The sequence below is a fragment of the Trichosurus vulpecula genome, chromosome 7 (genome assembly GCF_011100635.1).
Source record: "Trichosurus vulpecula isolate mTriVul1 chromosome 7, mTriVul1.pri, whole genome shotgun sequence".
NCBI classification, from domain to species: domain Eukaryota; kingdom Metazoa; phylum Chordata; class Mammalia; order Diprotodontia; family Phalangeridae; genus Trichosurus; species Trichosurus vulpecula.
In genome coordinates this window covers 176695967-176702613 of record NC_050579.1, presented here as the reverse complement: position 1 = coordinate 176702613, position 6647 = coordinate 176695967, and positions in this window count along the sequence as shown.

Below are 6647 nucleotides of genomic sequence, written 5' to 3'. Positions count from 1 at the left end.
CCTTGAACTTTTTGTTGGGTACAACTGCTTGTAGAGTAGAGAGTACTTTGTCCCAAGCTTGAGAGGCTGCACTGCTATTTTCAGAGCTACTTCTACACAGCAAGCTCTGCCACAGCAGTACTCCTTCTCCCCCAAGAACTGCCAACCAGAATTGTGGCCCAGATCCAGGCAGGGCAAAGCAGACTTTGCACTCCTGCTCAGATCCACCACTTATTTCCTCCCACCAGGTGGGCCTGAGGCTAGAAGTAACTGCAGCTGTAGCTCTGGAAGCAGCCTCAGAGCTGCACCACCTCTGCTGCTCCCAGGGCAGTGGTTGACTATGAACTCCTTTCACTCTGTCCCAGAAGCTTTTCCCACTAACCTTCTCTGTTTTCTTTGGTGTTTCTGGGTTGAGAGGTCTGGTAACTGCTACAGCTCACTGATTAAGGGTGCTATGTCTGTTCTGCCCAGCTCCCACTCTGGTTGGTCCTGGCGCAGCTGTACTCTGCTCCCAGCTCCATGTGATAGACCCTTCCCAGTGACTATCCAGGCTGTCCTGGGCTGGAGCCCTGCTTCCCTTTCCTATTTCATGGGTTCTGCAGCTCTAGAATTTGTTCAGAGCCATTTTTATAGGTGTTTGGAGGGACCTGGAGGGGAGCTTAAGCAAGTCCCTGCTTTCTAGATGCCATCTTGGCTCTGCCCCCCTCCCCACTACTCTTTGATAAAGTTCTGAAAATTGTAGCAACAGCAATGATAAGAGAAATAAATTAAAACTATAATTATAATACAACTATGATTGTTATTAAGTTATATAATATGCATTGAGGTACATGTGACTAATTTATAATGTAAGGATGTGATGTTCTTACTGTGCCATTTTAGTAGATGTCTTTGCTAAAGCCTTAATGTGCCTACTGTTTTATTATTACAAATTGGTAGCACGCTTTTGGGGGTTCAGGAACTGTGGTGTTAGGAAATCCACCAGACTAAGTTTACCCCTGAAACAATCAGATAAGCAGACACCATCTGGGGACTCAACCTACAAGTGCGATTGCAAGTTGGAAGAATAGCCTAGAGATGTGTTTTTATTGATGTCTTCTGTTTTTACATCATCATATTAATCTCTTAATAATAATATTAATTCCATATTAACACCATACTAATTTCTCCTTCAAGAGTCCTATTTCATATAACAAAGAGTATTTTTAAAAAAACCAAAAAACAAAAAAAACAAATGCACTTAGGATAAAAAAGTTATCAAACGGGTGTATATGTATACATGTGTGTATATATACACATATATATATACATATATGTGTATACATACATATATGTATGTACACACATGTATATGTCTACATATACATACACACATACATATATACGTTATATGCATATATATGCATATATATATGCATGTATATGTGTGTTTATTTGTATCAAATTTCTCCAGTAAGGGTTTGCTTTATAGGAAGCCTGTTACATGTTCTTACAGAAACTTTGTAGAGGTATAATGCAGAGTTCTACACATCCCCTTCTCTCTTCCCAGAGCTCATAGGTCCTTTGGACCCAGGAAATTCCAGAACACTCAATACTCACATAGTCATCATGAAAAGAGTTTTTACCCAAATCAGCTTATTTCTTCTATAATTGATGTCTGTGGTGGTTAAATCTGCTGTCTCTGTATCTACATTTGTATCCTATGCTTAATTTGCTAATTTGTATGATGCAGTCTCAATGATTTATCAGCAGCTACCTGGAACTAGCCTCTGTTTAATGTAACAAATAAAGTCCTGGCATTTTTTAAAAGTCCCATTACAAAACCCAGAAATTCTCAATCAGTGATATCAGAGGAGAGTTTAGCTCCAGGATATCTGGCCAATCAATTGCTGCTTAATTAGGTTTATAATTGCTAGTGACTGTCTTATTATAAATAGCAGCTGGTATTGATGTGTCATTTGAACTTATCTGTCATTCCAGTATGCAGTAGTAAGCATAAGCAGTAGCCTAGTTCTACAAGCTCCCAAGCTACTGGTTGGGGTGAAAACTGGTTTCTTAGTTTCAAAAAGTGACTTAAAAGATATCATTGAAAGAAAACACATGGGGAAACTACAGTCCGTTAATCAGATAAATTCTCTGTGGACCACTTGAAAGTTATCAATTTAAGATCAATGTTTGGTAGAATCCATTGCTTCATTATAGCACAGGGATATTCAACATATAATCTTAAGTGTCCATAATTTACAGCTATCTCTAGACTTAATGATATTCTTAAAAGAAGGGAAGAGATTGTGATGAGAAAATTTTTAGTGAAAAAAAATTTCCATTTAAGTAAAAGTCCTAGCAAATCTCTTGAGATATATCTATCTATCTATCTATATCTATCTATCTATCTATCTATCTATCTAGATAGATAGATATGAATAATCTACAAATTATTTAAATTATTGCAGGAAAAAAGCAATCATACTTTGGCACAAAAATCATGATATGATAGCCTGATGCTTTTTTATGCCTAAAGTTACTAATTTTCTATATACGAACATCTGCTTTGGGATATTTTCATTTGTCTTATAATCTCTTCATAGTCTAAAGTACAGCAGCTTAGTTTAGGACCATACTAACAACTTTAGAGGTATTCAAAAAGCAACAAAAATTAGTTTGTTTAATCTTTAAAAGATTGGAAATCTTTTAAGAATTCTTCTTTAAACAAATAATTTCCATGACCCTTTTACATTTGAAAACTATTAATTCTAATTTTGATAAATTGTTTAAACACCATACTTTCAGTCCACAAATAATGTAAGAGCAGGTGAATTTAGAATTACCTTCCCATCTTACCCCATCCATATGCCCCTAGAGTTTGCCCTAACAACTCTCCCTCAGACATCCTCACAGTTGAGGCTAAATTTATGGTACAGTGCAGCATTATTCACGCTTAGTTCACAGAATCATAGAAATTCAGAGATTGGAGGGAGTTCTAAGACCACCTATCCCAATCCACTGTGTCCTTGCTTAAAGACCCCCAGTGAGGGGGAACTCACCACACCCTAAATTAGACTGTTTCATTTTGGGAGAATTCTTATTGTTAAGAAATGATTCTTCACATCAAGTATAAATATCCCTCTAAGATGTCCACCTATTGCTTCTATTTTACTCCCTCTGGGTCCAATAGGATAGTTATTCTCACTTTCACAAGATAGTCTTTCAAACACTTGTAGATAGTTATCATATATCACACCCATCCAAAATGCTATTTTCCCCAGATTAAATGCCTAGTTTCTTTAGCTGGTCTTTTCATGGCAGGAATTTTTTTTGAAGAATGGGAAAATGAGTCTTTGAACCATAGCAAGCAGACAACTAGGACTAGCATTCATTCCTACTCCTGGGGGAGTGAGCTTGGGCTGGTTAAACATTAATGAATGATTTTTGCCTAAATTTCTATTTAAATACCATGCTTAGTTACCTAATCAGGAGCTATTAAAATGAAATAAACTTATAACTAAAACAACCCTATTGGATTGTTCTTAGAGCCTATAATTCTCTACCATCAGGGGACTACCCAGTGAAGTAGCTAGGAACCAAATAAAAATGGACTTATCCCTCTGCTGTCAATCTCTCTACTGGGAGCAACAGAAAAGTCAATGCTACTATTTATTGATTTTTCAAAACAAACATTTGTTATGGCAAGATTACAATCCCCTTTTGTTTGAGTGATGGCATACTTGATTTTTCTAAGTACTCTTTTACAGCAGGAATCAAAACACAAAATGATGTTTACAGATCAGGGATTTTAAAGTATCAGAATGGATATATCAAAAATATAATCAACATCACTAAAATTTTCATTTTATTTTGATAATTATTCTTCCTATGATTTTCTTTCATTCTCTAATATTTTATCTAAATACCTAATTTCTGGTACTTAGACACATGCAAATTGAGCAGAAAATGAGCTCATGTATAAAAGTCAAACGAATGATGTGAATAATATTTGAAATTTATAGTCTTCCCATTAATTATGAGATATTTTACTTGTTTTCAATTTTTATCTTCAAAAATAAGAATTAAAACATCTTAACTTTCGTGTTTAAGACTTGTTGAGTACAATTCTACTCATACTTTGAAAGAGAGTAATATTGCATTAAATTCAAAAATAATTTATTAAGTACTAATCGTTTATATGCCAGAATTTTTGGAAGGACCTGGGGATTCAAAGACAGAAAGGAAATCCATCTTGGCAGTCAAGATGTTAACATTCTGCTTAGAAGGGGGAGGGAAATTTTACACACACACACACACACACACACACACACACACACACACATATGTTTGTATATGTATATGTATATACATATAAATATATATACACATATTTACATATATAAGTAAATATACATGCAAAAATAAACACAATGTTATTTGGGGACTAGTGGTTCCAAGTGATCTGATCCCTTGAAAGGAATTAAGGGTGTAGCATGTATGCTTTGGATCCCTCTCCCAGAGTGAGGCTAGTTACATCTCCCACATAGTGTGTTTTCTAGAACCTCAATCACCTGACTGTTCCTCCCTTATTGTGAGAGTCAGTTCAACTTAACCACTTTACTTTTATAGAGATACTTATTTTGCTCATAGAACAATGTAGAAATATTTCACTCAGCAGCTTTAGGATATAATCTCCCTACAACAGCTTAATGGGGTTGGGGAGAGGAGATTAGGCTCATTTCCTACATAGCATTGGTTCATGTCCAGGTATAGTAAAATTGGGCTGGAGTGCTGAAGGTCACTCTTTAAGTTGTCACTCATTTCTTCCTCGTAACAGTAATGTTAGGTTGTCCATAAAAAGAAAGAAAGAATAGAAAGAAAGAAAGGAAGAAAGAAAGATAAAAAGAAAGAAAGAAAAAAGAAAGAAGGAAAGAAGGAAAGAAAGAAGGAAAGAAGGAAAGAAAGAAAGAAAGAAAGAAAGAAAGAAAGAAGGAAAGAAAGAAAGAAAGAAGGAAAGAAAGAAAGAAAGAAAGAAAGAAAGAAAGAAAGAAAGAAAGAAAGAAAGAAAGAAAGAGAGAGAAAGAGAGAGAGAGAGAGAGGAGAGGAAGGAAGGAAGGAAGGAAGGAGGAAGGAAGGAGGGAGGGAGGAGGGAGGGAAAAATAGCCTGAATCTTGATTTCCAGTTTCATTTGGTTCACAATCCCAATCAATCATTGAAGCAAAGTCAAAGACTCCACTCGCTTCACCTAAAATGGAAAAGAATAGGCCAAGGATGGAAGCCTTTTTCTCAGGATTATATAGCCTCAAAGACAAAGAAGGTCCTGAGGCTTTTCTCTTTATAACACAGTATCTCACTAGATGTCATGAGAAAGGGTGTCATCAAATTAACCAAAGAGAGTCAGAAAAGGAGGCAGAAGATGACTAAACCTTTTTAAATATTTCTGCCGTCAATCAAAGAGTTTCCCATTCATTAAGTGGTTACTCAACCAGACCCAGTTACAGAATTTCTATATGTGTTCCACTTTCTCTCCAATGCATTTTCCTCTTACAACATCACAATACTTCTTGAAGACAGCTTTCTATTATTTTTACCTGGAAGATGATGTGGCCTGGGCACATGCCAGATCCCCTTTACATGGTATTGGATCATTTGGTTTTGTTGTTGTGTTGTTGTTTGTTTTTTGTGTGAATGGAAACTATGATCTCTTGTGGCTTTACTATTTCTGAGGAAAATATTCAAGAATTTCTTGGCTCCAATGGACTAGAGCATGAGTCAGAAAAAAAATCCCACTCCAGTTCATTTCTCGATTATATTTTGGTAGGATTTGCTCTATTCCTCCAGGAATACATTTCCACACATACCCACCAGTCACAGGCCAGACTGTATTGTCCTTGGTCAATGGGGTGATGCCATTTATAAGGTGAGGAATGTGGAGCAATACAGTTGATCCTGGTGATGATTATCTTACTCGAGATGGCATAAATTTTGATTTTCTGTATTTCAATAGTGAAATGACTTTGTTCATAAAATTTCTGGTTCCATTTTTAAATCTAGCTATAGTATTTAAGTCTATGACCTCCTGTGGTATTAAATTACGCAGGTTGACTTCACACTATGTGAAGATTAAGTGTTTCCTTTTGTTCATTTTAAATTAACCTTCCATTAGTTTTGAGTGATCTCTTCTTCTCATATTATGGGACAGCATATAAAAAAGGGCTTATCAATTTTTACAATACCCTTCACAATCTTAAATAACTCAATTAAGTCCACTCTATCTCTTCACATTTCCATGCTAAATAAATCTAGCTTCTGCACTTTCCTATTATAGCGTGTGTAAGCCTTATTCCACTTTCAGCCATCTTTTGTGTCCTTTTAGGAACCTTTTCATCCTTATCTTCTTCACTGGAATGTAACCTAACTTAAGACAGTGCTTCACTTTGAGGGATCCCATATGTAATTATAATATATGTTGGCACTATTAATTTGCATTTATATACCACTTCATTTATGCAAAGTACTTTTTTCCCATTTATCTTCACAATATTGCTGGTGACTCATTAGCATATATTTCAGGATAAAGAAGGAAGACAGAGGTTCAAACTTACCTCAGGTCACAAGAGGTAAGGCCAAACATATTCTTAGAACAAAAAACATTCTTTGTATTTAAATAATCTATTTAAAAT